Below are 17,311 nucleotides of genomic sequence, written 5' to 3' on the forward strand. Positions count from 1 at the left end.
GCTGGTTGAGCCTGCCTGTTATTCTCCGCTCACACTCTGCATTCCTCCTTAAAGAAAGCACAACATTTAATAACTGAGAACAAGTAAGGACAGCTTTGGCCACATCCAGCCAGTCTTTAGGGACACACAGGTGATAAGCAATGTCTGGTAATAGGGTCTGGGCCCGAGGAGTTTGGGCCATCCTCCGCCACTGCCTTACCGAGTACTTTAAGATCCTTAGCTTCCCATGGATACCATTCCAAGGGCCTGTTAGCTCCTGGTGCCAGATTGACTGGATACGCTTGGGGAAATGAATTCTGTGGCCTAGGGTCCGGACTCTTGGGTGGTGGCCCTTTCTTTCCAGTGGCGGCCTCCGAGTAGGCTACTTCCCCAGCCCTCAGCCCCTCCATGGAAGGTTGGTAGGGGTACAGGTCTTGCAAGTCCCTTTTGCAGGTTGCATAAGGCACCGTGCCTCCCCTCTAATAGGGGGAATAGGGAGGGGGCCTACAACCATCAGCAGCATCTGAGTTAGAGGGAGTAACATTCACCCTTATTTTGACTTCCACTGTGCATGTGTCAGTGTGTTCTCAGTCGAATTTGACCCATTCCTTTTCCTTCTCACTTCCCAAGTCCTCCTGTACTCTTTCTAGGCCTAATGTTGTCTCCTCCTCCTTCTTCTGTGAGATAGCATTACCCATAGTAAGGGTTTCACTTACCCTGAGAGACTGCTTAGCCTCGGCAAGTATCTTTTACCTTTGTGCCCCACGTTGGGCGCCAGATGTCGGGACTTTGTCCATCCCACGAAAGATGGATGGGGCCCGAGGAAAGGTAAGTGCTGACGCTCGCCCATTCCCCAGCCTCCCTCAACCCAGGAGATAATCAGATGCAGCAGGGAGTCAAGTCAGGCAGGAAGAAACTCATTTATTAACAGAGCAAGCCCTTTTTAAAGCAAAAAAGAGTGGGAGGCATGGCAGGGGAGGAAGAGGAACCAATCACTGTCAAGGTCACACCCTATCATGCACCTAAGCTTCCACAGGCTGGTTACGCACTGAATGTAAAGCAAATTGGGTTCTGCCCACTCAACTCCCTCTCAGCACCATCTTTGCTGCCCATGTGCTCTACAGTAAATTGGGCTCTGCCCACTCAACTCCCTGTCAGCGCCATCTTTGCTGCCCATGTATCCTACAATCAAGGAAAGGATTCTTAAAGGTGTCATAGAGAAAAGATTGATTATTTATAAAGGATATACAGTCAGAATAAATACAGATTCCTTAGCTGATATGGTAAAAAGGAAAAAAGAGGCTTGCATGATAGATGACAAACATTAAAGGCAAACAACTACCAACCGTGAATATGATCCCAAGCCAAACTCTCCTTTATATTTAAAGGATATATAAAAATATTTCATGGGGCTGGGAAGGTGGCTAATTGGTAGAGCGCTTGCCGTGCGTGCCTGAGGCCCTGGGTTCAATTCCTCAGCACCACATAAGAAAAAAGAAAAAAGCCAGAATCAGTGCTGTGGCTCAAGTGGTAGAGTGCTAGCCTTGAGCTGAAGAGCTGAAGGACAGCACCCAGGCCCAGAGTTCAGATCCCATGAACACACCACCCCAAAAAAAAATCATGACAAAGAAAACTTGAAACAATTTATCTCCACCAGATCAGCAGAATAGAAGTGAATCAAATGTATCCTACATAGAGAAGATCATGAAGAAAAGAAACTGGTAATATAAGATGTTCCCTACCAGAGAACAAGGTAAATACATTAAGAGTAGATGAGGCACAGCTCCTAAGAGCTCCTAAAAGAACTCACCCAAATATATAAAATTAGTTGGAAAAAAATGAGACATCACAACATAAATTAGCAAAATTGTGAATGTGATAAGAGAGAACTTTGAAAACCATATGCCAATCACCTGGAGAATCTTGGAGAAATTGATGCTTTCCTATAGTTGAATTGAACCAAGAAATGATACATAAGAAGAAATGAAAATTAAATGTCAATAAACAATTTTCCATACCAGAAAAATATAGGACTCAATGGATTTACCATGAAATTAAGGCGTGCATATAACTTACAATACTCAGATCTAACTCTTCAGTGGAATAGAAAGGGAAATGGAATTATCAAACACATTCAATGAAGCTATAATTAGATTCTTCCTCATATCAGATAGGGACTCACCAAAGAAAGAGAACTATGAACCCAGTACTTATATAAGCATTGATGCAAAAGTTCTTAATAAAATTCTCACCAACAAATTTCAGCAACTATCAAAAAAATCATATCCTATGATGAAACAGTATGCATCCTAGGATACAATTGGATTCAATATACTTGTCAATAAACATAACGCACACCATCAGCAGAAGCAAGGACAAGAACCACGTGATCATCTATAGGGATGTAGAAATAGCTTTTAACAAGCTCAAATAGCACTTTATGGTTAAAATGTCTGAGACGCTAGGAACGCATGGAAATTTCCTCAATAGAATTTAAAGTATGTGTATGAAAAAGAGGTAATAAGCATGTACCTAATGGTGGAAGCATGAAGATACTAAAATTAGGGATGAGAAAAGGATGTCCACTCTCTCTATTATTCTTCAAAATAGTAATGGACTTTCTAGAAGGGCTATAGGTAAGAGGAAAACATAAAGGGAATTTAAATAGGGAAGAAGTAAAACTATCACTTTTCACAGATGAAATGATCCTGTATTTAAAGGACCCTATAGCTTCCTACCTCAAGTTAGTAAAGGTGATGCTAACCTTCAGCAATGTAGCAGGGTATAAAACCCACAAGAATCAGTACTTTTTCTGTGTTACCAACAATGGGAAGACACAGGCTGAAATCCAAAAAACCACCTCATATGTATTAGCCTCAATATCAAATCAAACCTAAACAAAACAAAACAACAACAATAAAAGTAGGAACTAATTTAACTAAAAATGTGAAGGACCTCTACTGTGAAAACTTTAAAACTCCAAAAAAGGAAATTGAAGGAGATTCAAGGAAATGGAAAGCTTTTCAATGCTCCTTGTTGGAAGAATTAACATTGTGAAAACTGCAATACTGCTCCCAAACAATTGACAATGCAATACCTATCAAAATCCCAACAATATTCTTCAATGCAGTAGAGAAAGCAATCCAAATTTAATATGGAATTACAAAATTACAGTTGAAACAAAAGGCTTAGAAAGGAACTCATGGGCCTATTGTCATCTTACACACACACACACACACACACACACACACACACACACACACACACACACACACACCCCACACACAATGGAATTCTATCCACCCATCAGAAAGTGCCACGCCTACTCCGGTGGAGTCTGCTTAGCTTGGAAAACCTGCATTCAGACCTGAGAATGGGGCTTCACAGAGACCTATCTCTGAGAATGGGACTTCACCGAAGTCTACCTCAGAGAATGGGGCTTCAAAGAGGCCTACCTCCTGGAAAGGCTGGCAAGCCCCTGGGAAAGATGTGTTTCTGTCCCAGTTTTTCTTTTCTTCACTGTATAGGAGTGCCTATTAATCTTTTACTGTTCCTGCTGCTCATTGTACTTACTCATGCTCAACGTTCCCTTATTCAAGGCTCTTTCTTAAGAGTGTTGACAATTCCAACATCTGATGAGTGTCTTAAAAATATGACTAACTCACCAGAGTTAAGTGCTACCCTGAAAGCCCCTCTTATGGATGCTAGTAGACAAGTCATAAAAAGTATTGGGGGTTTCACGATTTCATTTCAGCAGAAAGAATTGTTTGTAAGAGATTTACAAGAAGCTGTAGGCGTGGCTAGAACAGAAAGAATGTATGGCAATTGCTGGGAGAACTACTTAGGAGAAAGAACTTCCTGTTACTCTCTTTCATTTACTAAGAGACTTGCTAGATCTAGGCCTCCTTGGTGCTTACTATTAAAGAAGGAACAGGAAAGATCTTATGGGACAGTTAAGGCCTCTATAGAAAAAAGTAATGGTTAATTGGTGATAAACATCGAAACCCATTGTATTTCTTAAAAATAGAGGTAAAGCCGGAAACAAGTGCCAATCAGGCAACCAGCTGGTGACCACCCAAGAATGAAGCCCTGCAGCAAGATTGTGTAACCTTTTGCCCTTTCTCATGGAGACTTTTGCTTTAAAAGTTTGTTATCCTCTGCATTAAATCGCACTCAGCATCCACTCCTCTTGTGTGTGAGTTGTCTGTTTGCCATCTCCCCAACTATTCCAGTTCCTCCACTAGGTGTCCTCCGTTGTCCCGACAGAGCCGGTCCGCTGCAAGAAAGGATGACTTTTCACCAGTCTTAAGGAAAATGAAAGGCTTGGGAAAATTACAAAGAGAAAGGAATGAAGCCTCAGAGCAATATAGGTTTTATAGATTCATTCATTTATGGTAGTTAGAAGGTGCCAACAAATGTACAAGTAAACATGACAGATTCTACCTCGTCCCACTTAGAATGGCCACTATGAGGAAAACTAAAAATAGCAAATGCTGGCATGGATGTAGCCAAATGGGAACTCTATTACACTGTTGGTGGGGAATTAAACTTTTTAACCTATCTTGAATGAAGTACAGAGTTTCTTCAAAAGACTAAACATAGATCTCTTATGACCCATTAATTCCTCTCATGGGCAGTAATCCAATAAATAACAACCAACCTCACATTAAAGCTACCAGCATAAACATGTTAAGGGCCCAGTCTCAGAGTTCAAGGATGGGAAGCAAAGTTACCACTGCTGGTATTTGTTTCCTCAAATATGAAACTTTTGACATAAGATATCAAATCATCCTATTTGCAGCAGCTAGGATAGGACTTAACTGTAGTGGGTGATAAAATGGCTTTTTTGAATGTTAGGAAAAGATGTAGGCCGTCCAAGAAAAGGGAGATTTGTTTTTATTGTTGTTGGTCCAGGGGCTTGAAGTCTGGGCTTGGGCACTGTTCCTGAGCTCTTCAACTCAAGGTGAGGTCTGTACCTCTTGAACCTCAGTGCCACTTCTGGTTTTCTGGTGGTTTAATGGAGATAAGAGTCTCAGGGACTTTCCTGCCCAGGCTGGCTTTCAACAGCAGTCCTCAGATCTCAGTTTCCTGAGTATCTAGGATTACAGCTGTGATCCACTGTCATCAGTTTAAAAATGGGCTGGGGGTTAATAAAAGAAAACTCATCTCTTCACCAGTGTCTAAACCTCAACTATCACTATTAAAACACTTCATCCTCAACTCATTTCATCAGACATTTGTAAATTTTCTCTTTTCCTTCATGTGGGAATACTGCAGTCAATATCAACTCAGTTGTGAGACTGGATCAATTATATGGTAATTTCTATCACCTAAATCAAGAACACTTACATCAAAACAAATGAAAACCTCATTTGGAATAATTATTTTCTCTTTTTATTACAAATCTGTGATTGATTACTTCATTGGACCTCCTAACAGAGTGATGACTTTTTCTTTCTCTTTAGCAATTGGCTTTCTTCCACATGTGGTCAAATATTTAAGAACTCAAAGAGTTCCATTGATATTTCATTAAGCTGACCTCTAAGAAAATGTGCATTTCTGGTATTTGGTCTGCTGTCTTGTCCCTACACACACAGTCATTCTATGATTTATTTGTTCTACAAGGAATTCTATTTTCCAATCTTTGTATTACCAATTTTAGTCTCTTTAATCAGTCTTTCTGACCCACTCTTGGGACTCTCATTTCAGTCTGCCTCATAAGAAATATATTAGTTATCAGCTAAATGACTTTCAGCTTTTGTTTTTTGCCTGATTTAATGTAGGCTGTGATAGCAGCCCTGACTGGCTGTGCTCACTGGAGTTTTTTGTTTGTTTGTTTTGTTTTGTTTTTAGAGGTCTAGGATTACTATTCAATGTATTAGCTTCTCTGGACCCCAGTGATCCCCTGGTGTACAGTCAATGTGTTATTCTCCTAAAGATACAAAAACAGCTGGCTAAATTCCTGTTTTATTTGTCTCAAAATGAGGCAATCTGGCATCCTTGCAAATCCATGAATAATCCTCTGTAACCACTTGCAGAAATAGTCTATCAAGATGGCTTTTCAAGGTTGACTGTGAAAAATGTTCATTTCCAACTTACCACCATAAAACTGATCACATCCCTGGGAGAAGAATTTTGGAAGGAATGTTCCCCTTCCTTTCTTTTCTTATGATAGATCAAACCATAATATTCTGCAATTGTGGTCAGCCTGGAGCACATTTTCCCAATAATATTCTGTAGTGTAAAAGAGGATCAACTATAAAAATAAAGGTGAAAATACTTGTCTACTAAGACTGATTCATATCTGTTGCTTATATCTGTTGTTATTTTCATTACTTCAAGCACATGGATAATTTATATTGGGATTAGACAAGTTGCAAAGGATTAATGGAATAAACATTCAGTTTACTTTCATATATCCAACATAATACACTTAACCCCCTATGGAAAATTAAATCTAACTGTAGAAACAATGTCAGGAATATAAAATAAGCCTCAATATGTATAATCTGGCACACATAACCCATCATCTACTCAGAAATTCAGTCTCCATAAATATTTATTTTGTAAAATAATAAAAATTTAATTAATGAGTATGACTTTTAATTATCATCTGAAATACTCCTCATGTATATAATTTAATAGATATCACCTAGACACGTATTTAACATGCATGCAGAAATCAAATTTCCACCATTTAAGCTAGATGAGAGGAGTCATATTCTCGTGTACTGTGTGGTGTGAATTTTACCACAGTGCTGAACCCTTCCACGTAAAACCAAGTGTATTGTGGAATAATCTATTATTTGATGTTAAGATGAGTGCTAAGTGTAGAATACACTTTGAACTACTACATTAATTCACAGAAATGAAACAATAATATATATTATTTAAGTTCTAATGCTTCTCAATTTTACAATTCATAAAATGTATCATTAAAATTAGCTTCACTTTCTTCTTTTCTATAGCTGCTGAAATTAAAATTATATATTAAGCATTCAATATTAAGAAATCAATAATGAGTAACCTATTATTAAAATGATATACTATTAAACTGTGATTTGAAGTATAGTTCTAACAAATTTTGATGCAAAAAACATTTATTAGAATTATGGGTAATATTTTTAAAACTTACCAGCTTTTTATTTGTTTCCTAGTTGTGTCATTTGTTTCTCTTCGTCCAAGTCATCTCTCCACCTTGTTTAGTTTTCTATTTTATTGGTTTGCTGATTGTGCATTTTGTTTTCCCTTTTTAGTGATTGACATGAGGCTGAAAATCTGTATGCCAGTTCATTACTTCCTATGATAAAGTAAAATTCCTGTTCTCCACAGCTGTTGTAGTCTTCTTTGTATAGTACAGTATTTCCCCCACTCCCATCTCCTGTATTGCTGCTCTTGAATATTTTATTCTATTTTTTATTTATATTTTATTGTCAAGGTAATTTAAAGCAGGGTTATAGTTATGTAAGTAAGATAATAGATTTATTTCTTTTCTAACTTGTAACCCAGTCCCTCATTTTTCTCCCTCTTCCCTCCCAATGCCCACACCAAGATCATTTCCTACATATTGTCTTGTGAGTATCACTGTTACCTAGGTTCCCCCTTTTTCCTTTGTCTCACCAATTTGTTTTTTCCCTTTCCCTTGCCTAGTTCAGCTCAACATATTTACACTACTCAGGGTATCAAAATCAAATATAGTGTCTGCAGGGGATAAATCATAAGTGGGGAAAAACAAAAAGTTAAAAAGAAATCACATAGTACATTAGAACAACAACAATGAAGAACATGTGTTAGAGTTCATTTCACTTGGAATCACCTTATATGGTCATATCTACATAGCAATTGACCTCTTCTGCTCATCTACTAATATTATCCTTGATGTACACAATCATGATCCCCTATTACCCAGTAATCCCACATCTGGGCATTACCCAAGTGATCACAAACAAGGCCACACTAAATCTACCAGCACAATTATGTTTATCACAATATTATTTACCACAGCTAAGATATGGAATCAATCCAGATGCTCCTCAGTAGATGAATAGATCAAGAAAATGTTACACACATACACACACACACATACATACACATGGAATACTATGCTTCCATCAGAAAGAATGATACCACCTCATTTGTAAGGAAATAGGAGATCGTCAAAAAAAATCACATCAAGTGATGCCAGACTTAAAGAAACATAGGTCCCATGGGTTCCCTTATTAATAATAATTAGTTTATACCAAGGATAATTTCATGTACATTAATTTGGCATTTTGTTCCATGTTGAGCATAAAACATTATTGCTATATTGTTTGTTATTATTTCTGCAAACAGGCAAGTATATGTAAAGAATTACGTTTATCTCACCCATTACTGAAGGAAGAACACCTAAAAGAGAAACCCCTACAAGGAAGACCAACTCCTACATATTTAGCTTCATTCCTATGTAAGGCCAGTGTTGTCCCCTGTATCCTCACGTTATACATTACAACTCTATACTTGGTCATCCTGTATATCCACTATCATCTATATTGTGACCTAAATGCCCCAGCAATATCAGTTGCTTTACTTTTTGAAAAATTTCTCTCTTGCTTAGGTTGGTGTGTGTGTGTGTGTGTGTGTGTGTGTGTGGTTTTACAAAGATCAGAAAGCAACATTTTACATCATTTAGATTACATCTTTTAGGTCATTGTAAGTTGTGGCTAATGGGAGAAATCTCTTGCTATTTTAAAGATGAAACAGAAAATTATATTTGTGCATGTGCCACAGTTGCTTTATTAGTCTTTAGTTGAACACATAACTTTGATTTATATCTTGCCTGTTGTGAATAATGTGAATAACAGTGAACTACAGATATATTTACGAGTTACCCAGAGAGAATTAATCATATGATTGGTGGGTCAGATGATATTTCAACTTTGCATTTCTTTAGAAAATTGCATACTACTTTCTACAACGAGAATACTAACCTATATTTTGACCAAGAGTGTAGAAAATTTCCTTTGCTCCACACTCTCACCAACATTATTACCTTTTAAGTTTTTTTTAAAGGGCATGTTTTTACTATGTACAGTATCCCAGGCTGGCCTTAAGCTGAAATCCTCTTACTCCAATTTCCCAAATGCTTGGAATTACAAGCCTTTACCACCACACCAAGTTCCTTCGAATATTTTTGATAAGAGTTATAATAGTTATGTAGTAGTATCATAGTAATTTTGAATTGCATTTTTCTAATGACTTCTGTTCACACAGCATTAAGCCAGCATAGAAGTGATATTAAACACAACTTTTTAAAGCCACTGGTGATTTTCAAGGCATATTGGAAAATATGTCTATTCAGAACTTTTATCGATTTTTAATCAAGTTCCTTGTTAATCTCATCTTTAATCTCTCTATACAAAATCAATAATACATTCCAGGTAGTAGAAAGGAAAAAATTGAGCAACACCTAACATTTTTCAATTTTCAATAACATGATATTGCTTAAATCATTTTTGCTTATGCTTGAGACTATATAACTCAATTTAGTGAAGCCTTTTACAAGGCTATATGTATTTAGTTTATTTTACTCTGATTGCTTTTTCCAAAGCCTGTGTGTCTAATTTTCCTTGGTTTCTTTCAGTCTCATGTAGTTCAGATTTCAAACTGAAGAATAAATGGAAAGACGCAACCAAAAAAATAGAGTTCCTCTCATCTGATGATACCTCTACAAGAATGAGGAAAGAGTTCATCCTGCTAAGGACCTAAGATAGGTTATCAAAAAGAGAATTCATTCTTCTAGGTCTTCCCTTTCTTTGCAATTTAACTTAAATAATGAAAGCACAATATACAGCTTAGTTACTTTTAGGCTTTATCAATTTTGAACATTTTCATATGGACCTTAGCTCAGTCTACAATTCCTTCATTATTCTGACCCTGATAGTTTAGCACTATCAAGACATAAGATAAGCAGTTTGATTTACAGCATGAGAAGTTATCCACCTGGCTTCCTTGGAAGCACAGCATAGTCAATAGATAACGTTACTTCTGGTGGCTCACTACATGTATTGATTTCTGTAATACATAGCACATTCTGTTTAGTATTAAAAAAAACTGCTGGCTAAACTCAAAGTTCATTAGTAATTTATGTTAAGTATTTCACAAGTTTTATGTCTCTTAGTTCTTAAGAAAACATTAACTATGATGCTAATGTTATTACCATTTTAGAGTTGAGAAAAATTGTAATTAAAGTCACTAAGTGCATGGCCCAAAGACACACAGTGAGGAAGGAAATGAGTCAAAGTTTCCAAAAGCCTTTCAGCAATACAAAAACGGTAGGTGAAATATCTCCATTCTCTTACACTCTCAATTCAATATTCATATTGTCCAATAAATAATAGCATAGCAATTATTGCCCATGGTAATTGTTTTCTGTCACATTTTGTCTTCAACACAGATTGTGTTGGTGACATTGGGTTATCGTGCACAGAGCTGAGCTTATAAATTGAGATCCAAAGAGAGGCAAATTTCTTCTGTCCCACAGTTCCAGTATTCTTTTTAAAAAGTACTAAAACTTTTAAATACTATCACTTACTCTCTTTTAAGAATCTCAACATGAAATAAATTCACATATAATCACTCCAAAATGCTTTAAAAGTAAGAAATGATAAAACAGTCCCCCCGTGAAGTAAATTTTTTTCTACTTTTAAAATTATTCTGAAAGCATTGTGATGGTTGGTCACACGTGTAATCCTGTTTACTCTGCATATCTACTCAGGACCCTGAGAATTATGGATAAGAGTTGGAAGCCAATCAGGCCAAAAAATTCCTAAGATTATTTTTCCAAAATTTAAATAAACTAGCAAAGGTCCAGGAATGGAGATGTAGCTCATATAGTAGCTCACCAATCTAGAGAGAAAAGGCTTAGCGAGACCATGAAGCCCTGAGTTAAAACTCTGAGCACACCAACATGCAGGCATGCACACACACACACACACACACCCACACACACACACACACACACACTCACACACTTACTCAAAATATCTTTGGGTCAGTCTTTTCCATTAATTTCTTTTTTTTTGTTTGTGTGTGTGTGTGTGTGTGTGTGTGTTTTAATTGTGAAAATAGTGTACAGAGGGGTGACAATTACATGGGCAAGATAATGAGCACATTTCTTATCAAGTATTGTAGCCTCCTCCTTTGTTTCCCCTTCCCATCCCTTCCCAGACTCCCCCTGACCCCCCACCCAATCCTCCCCCCCCATTAATTTCTTTGTTAACAATATTATATGGGTAAAATAAAATAAACTCTTCCATCTCAGAACATTTTCTAATGTTTTTTATTGTAAAAGTACTGTACAGAGGGGTTAAAGTTACATGAGCAAAGTCATGAGTGCATTTCTTATCAAGCATTGTTACCTCCTCCTTTGTTTTCCCCCCACCATCCCTTCCCCTCCACCTCCACAAGTACACTTCTCATCCCCACACCCCCACACCCCCCAACATGTTGTCTTGTGCATCTCATTGTTACAATGGCTCAACTTTTATCTCTATTTAAGCATTTTGATTTTTCCCTTTCCTTCCCCAAATTAGAGAAGTGTATTTTCAGGATGTAGGTGCACCAACATCAAATCCAGTGATAACAGGGCTTATACTGTGGGGGGGACCAAATAAAAAACAAAAAAAAATCACATTGTACATTATAAATATGTTAGAAACAACAGTAAGAAAGAATAAAAAAAAACACTTCTGTCCTTATCTTGGGGTTCATTTAGCTTAACATCATCTTATTTAGTAATATGCATATAGCTTTTGATCTTTTCTGCTTATCCCAGTTTTCTGCTTATATTATTTATTGCAAGTAAGGGATACCTTACATATATATACATTCCAATCTATATTTATATTTATGTATATAAACATACATATATACAAATTTATATACATATATATGTATGTGTAGTTAGATAGATAGATAGATAGAAAGATAGATAGATAGGAAAATACATACACACACACACACACACACACACACCAAATTTTCTTGATTCATTCATTTTCTGAGGGGCATCGGGTTTGGTTCCCTATCTTAGCTATGGTAAATAATGCTGCAATAAACATAGCTGTGCTGGTAGTTATAGTATGGTCTTGTTTGATCATTTGTATGAATGCCCAAAAGTGGGATTGCTGGGTCATAGGGGAGCTCTATGTGGAATCTTTTGAGGAACTGCCATACTTCTTTCCAAGTGCTTGAACAAGTTTTCACTCCCACCAAGAATGGAGTAGGGTTCCCTTCTGTCCACATACCCTCCAGCATCTGTTGTTGTAAAAATGTGGAAATCTTCATGAATTTGCATGTCATCTTTGCGTAGGGGTCATGCTAATTCTCTCTGTATTTTTCCAATTTTAGTGTATGTGTTGCCAAACTGAGCACAGAACATTTTTTATACATAAAGTGGAATTGATTTTCCTAAACTAGAAAATTCAACAAAAATAAGTTCAAAAGACTTGTCGTGAAATTTTAGAACCATATATTTCTTATGTAAGCACACATTTAAGAATAAAGTCAAGTTAGATATGTCAAAAACAAAATAATTCCAGATATTTGTTGTTCAAGAGATGTGTAAGAGTAGAAATTCAATTATTCTATACATGGCACCTGTCATAATGAGCACTGTAGCAAGTGCTAAGGTTTGTTAAAAATTTTATTGTTTTGGAACCAACCCAGATGCCCCTCAGTAGATGAATGGATCAAGAAGATGTGGTATATATACACAATGGAATTCTATGCCTCCATCAGAAACAATGACATTTCCCCATTTGTTAGGAAATGGAAAGGCTTGGAAAAAATTATATTAAGTGAAGTAAGCCAGGCCCAAAGAAACACAGGTCCCATGGTTTCCCTTATTTGCAATATCTAGTATAGGTATGAGTCAAGCGGAAAAAGTCAGATAATGTGATGTTAGGAAAACGAAACCTCAAATATGTATTTTAATGTTTTTGTTTCTTTCATGCATGTGTTCCTAACGCATTTATAAGATTATTTCTTTGTTGCTTTGTATGTCCCTCCCCCACAGTGTAACCCCCGCTTTCACTATATTTGATGTCAGTATAACATGTGGAGGAGATGGGGACAAACAAGTCGTTTAAGGATTCAGGTGGACCTGTTGCAACAATGAGAAGTACAAAATGTCATGTCAAAACCAGCTTTACAATGTCGGTGGGGGGGGTGGGGGGGTATGATTGGGTGGGAGGGAGGGGGGAGGCTGGGAAGGGAGGTGAAGGGTAAACAAAGGAGGAGGCTGCAATGCTTGGTAAGAAATGTATGCATTATCCTGTCCATGTAATTGTAACCCCTCTGTACAGTATGTTCTCAAATAAAATAAAATTAAATAAAAAAAAAAATAAAAAAAATAAAAAAATTTTATTGTTTTAAATATGTTTAATTTTGGGAATTTGCTTATATATGCCAAAATTAAGACTGTTCGGCAGGTCATAAAACTTTTCCATAAAGTATTTAAGATTTATGGTAGCAGACATATACTACTAAGTATGTACATTTCAGAGTTTATAGAAACTTTACTATGAGAAGTTCCAAAGTCTGTGTAAAGAAACAGAGAGAAGAGTTAAGGTTTTAACTACACAGTTTCTGTTAAAACTTGAGGGCTTCTTTTATATGTTAGTGAGAAACAAATGATGATATAAGCCATATACAAATGATGAGATGAGCCATAAAGAAAGAGTAACCTTAGTGGGTAACTTTAAAGGCTACCCGTAGCCTACAAAACTCTTGTGAAATCATAATCTTAGCCAGTTTTAAATGTACAGGAATATGAGTAAATAGGAAAATCTAATATGTAGAACACTTCAAAAACTGGAAACACTGGTGTTTGGTTTTTAATTTATTAAACATTAATAATTAATTATTGGTTTTCTTTATTTGTAGCATTGTTTTCCTTTTTGTAATAGAATACAACTTTTCATAACTCATCATCAGGAGGTACTTTGAGAATGTTACTGGGATGTCCACACCATTTTTTATTGATGCATGTGAATGTACAAAGAGAAAAATTAAGAACAAAATATTGATTTAAAATTTTCTCAAGTAGAAATCTGAATCAGAAGTGTTGATAAATGTATACACTTAAAATCTTAGTCCTAGGCTGAAGCAGTGTCTTTACAGAATTGAGGCTACAAATGTGAGAGCTGTGTTTTGTTTAGTTTTTTGGTTTGGTTTTTGTTTTTGTGGGGCTTGAACTCTGGAGCCTGAGTGCTGTCCCTCAGCTTTTCAGCTCAAAGATGGTGCTACCACTTGAGCCACAGCACCACTTTTGTCTTTTTCTTCTTCTATGGTGCTGAGGAATCAAACCCAGGACCTCATGCATGCAAGGCAAACACTCTACCACTGAGCCCCCTTCCCAGCTTCTGAAAGACTATGTTTTAAGAAATGATCTAAACAAAATTTGCTTTCTGGTTTGGGTTATATAATGAGATATATGAATATCTTTTTACATTTTTGTCATTTTCATACTTCTTTTTATTGTGAAAATACTGCACAGAGGAGTAACAATTACATGGGTAAGATAATGAGCACATTACCTTTGTTTCCCCTTCCGATCCCTTCGTATCCTCCCCACCGTCCCCCCAACCAAAGTTGTAAAGTTCTTTTTTCGACATGAAGACTTGTACATCTCATTGTTGAAATGGGTCCTCCTGTATCTCTGTTTTAACGATTTGTTTTTTCCCTTCTCCTCCACATACATCAACTTCATATATAGTGAAAACAGGGGTTATACCATGGGGGAGGGACATACAAAGCAATAAAAACATAATTTTATAAATATGTTAGAATCCATCACATGAAAGATCTCTCTCTCTCTCTTTTTTTGTCAGTCGTGGGACTTGAGCTCTAGGCCTGGCAGCTGTCCCTGAGCAATTCAGCTCAAGGCTCATGTTCTACCACTTGAGCCATAGCTCCACTTGTAGTTTTCTGGGTTTTTTTTTTTTTTTTGTAATTAAGTGATTACAAAATTTGCCAATTTTCACAGTATTTTGGGATGATGATGCTCATTTAAAGTCACAAACTCATTGTAGCTTTCCTGGAGCAAATTGTCTATCACGGTCTGTAACATATAATGGTGTACACATATACACCATACATGTGATCAGCAGCATGGGGTTATTTAATAGTGGTTCGACCAGAGGGGTGGAAGTTCTTTGTTTCTTCTTTTCTTAAGTCCTTCTGTGTGGGTAATCTGCAGGCAGCCTCCTTTTTCTCTGGGACTCCAGCAGCCCCTGCTGCGCTGCTTGCCACCAGTAAGCACTGGAGGTGGAGTCTTCGTGCTTCTCTGTTCTGAAATTCTTTGTCTCTCTTTCTTTTTTGTTATTTTCCACCTCCTGTATTTCTCTGGGTGTTCATCTTTTTGTTTTTGTCGGTCTCTTGGGGAGGTTAAGCTTAGGAACTCTAACTCTCTTTTTGGTTGGGGAGAGCTATGGCGTTTCCCTACTGCCCTGTTGCCATCTTGGTCCCCCCTCCCATTTTCATACTTCTAAATTTATACTAACTTCAGCCACTTTATCCTTTGCAAAGTCATGAAATAGCTCTGAGAATTTGCTTCTGTGAAGATTGTTTTTGGATTTATTTCTTCTGCTCTCTATCCATTCCCTATTCTCCAGTTAGAATAATTTCAAATAGTAAAAATGGAAAAAGAGAAAAAAATCATGGTGAAAAATCAGAAGTAGAAAATTCACTGGATTTTTCTGACTACTTCAACCAACGTGAACTATTAGGGAATACATGTACACCTCATTCCCACTGGTACTCAAAGTCTCTAGTTAGGCAATTCTGATGAAGACAAGGAACTAGATGAAAAAGTGAGGAATGGTATCATTTGCTAGAAAAAAATAGAGAAGTGTCCAAGCAAATTTCTTCATTGGGCTGTTGAAAATAATCGGCTTACTACAGTGCAGAGACTACTTTCCAAAAAGGCCACTCATGTGAATACTAGGGATGATGATGAGTATAGCTCTCTTCATCCAGAAGCCTACAGTAGATACTTAGACATAGTGCTTATATGTGGAATAATACCAGAGTGGCTTCTTTCTTACTGCATCATGATGCAGATACCAATGCCCAAACTAAAGAAGTCTTGACAACCTTGCATCTTGCTGCTGGGAATAGAAATAACAAAGGTACGCTGGATCTGCTTCTATTGAAATATTATATCAAACTAGGTCAAGAACAACTTGGAAGAAGCTGCATTTGATATTGCCAAAAGGTTAAGTATGTATCACCTCTTTGAAGTTGTGGAAGGCTGCAAAAATTTTTCTCCTAAGTCATAATGGTTTGGTTAAGTTTCTTAAATTTCAAAAATACCTATCCATCTTTGTGTCCATACAAAATATTTTCACAATACAAAACCACATTAATATCTTACTTTAAATATTCATGGATTCCATGCTATTCTTCCAAGTGAATTGCCTAACTTCGATGTCAAAATGTATTCAAGATTTGTTTGTATACATCTATAATGATTTCTGCAGAGTTTGTGATTTTTATAATCAGAAATAATTTTAACTTATCTGTTGAAATGAGTAATACAGAAACTAAAGATATTTCTGTTGCTTGTCTGAAAAAGGATATTTTAAAGTAATCTGTATTCTGTTTGTATAATATCCATAATCTATTTCATTATCTCCTAGATATAATACTTTTAATTCTACATTGTTTCATAATATATAGGTTCATTAATAAATGTGTCATTTCAGATAGCATTCGATATAGAAATAGTTTAAGATTCTTTTTTTTCCCCTAGGTCCTTATAGTATTTTATTTCTTTGGGATAAATTGAAAATGTTATCTAATTTCAAAAGTTTTGTAAAGGTTATGCTATGTAAAGGCCTTTCTAAGGTGATGATTTAATACACTGATGTCAAACTAACTTTCAATTCAATGAATAACATGTATCGTTACAACTGTATTTTTGTAATCAATTTTTAATAACTGTTTTTCATTTCTTGCATCTGAAGAATGAAAAATATGGAATACTACACAAATTTTCATATCATCCTTGTGCAAGTGCCGTGTTAAACTTTGTATTGCAATTAGGGTAGATTTGCTGTTGAAGCATGTAGTATCCTTTAAATTTAAGTAGTTAATGATGCAATCTTTATACAGGCATATATCCTTGGTTGACTATTTGTAACTAGGAAAACTTATTGTTCCTAAAAATGCTATTGATATTACTTCTCTAAAATTCTGTATATATTGGAAAAAAAACTTATATTGTTTGTTCGATTGCTCACATTTGCAATTTTTTTGTCAATGAGTATTTTAAGTCTTTTTCATTTTA

The 17,311-nt window shown here is 36.3% G+C and overlaps 1 non-coding gene and 1 pseudogene across 1 annotated transcript; both read right to left on the bottom strand.

The window, feature by feature from the left end:
• Positions 1-12,286: 12,286 nt before the first annotated feature.
• LOC122119398 lies at positions 12,287-12,393 on the bottom strand. Its single transcript, XR_006149557.1, has one exon. It is a non-coding gene; the product is annotated as a U6 spliceosomal RNA (small nuclear RNA).
• Positions 12,394-16,992: 4,599 nt separating this feature from the next.
• LOC122119410 lies at positions 16,993-17,089 on the bottom strand (annotated as a pseudogene).
• Positions 17,090-17,311: the final 222 nt, after the last annotated feature.

This window comes from Dipodomys spectabilis, unplaced genomic scaffold (genome assembly GCF_019054845.1).
Source record: "Dipodomys spectabilis isolate Male_0828 unplaced genomic scaffold, ASM1905484v1 ptg000166l, whole genome shotgun sequence".
In the NCBI taxonomy this organism is placed as follows: domain Eukaryota; kingdom Metazoa; phylum Chordata; class Mammalia; order Rodentia; family Heteromyidae; genus Dipodomys; species Dipodomys spectabilis.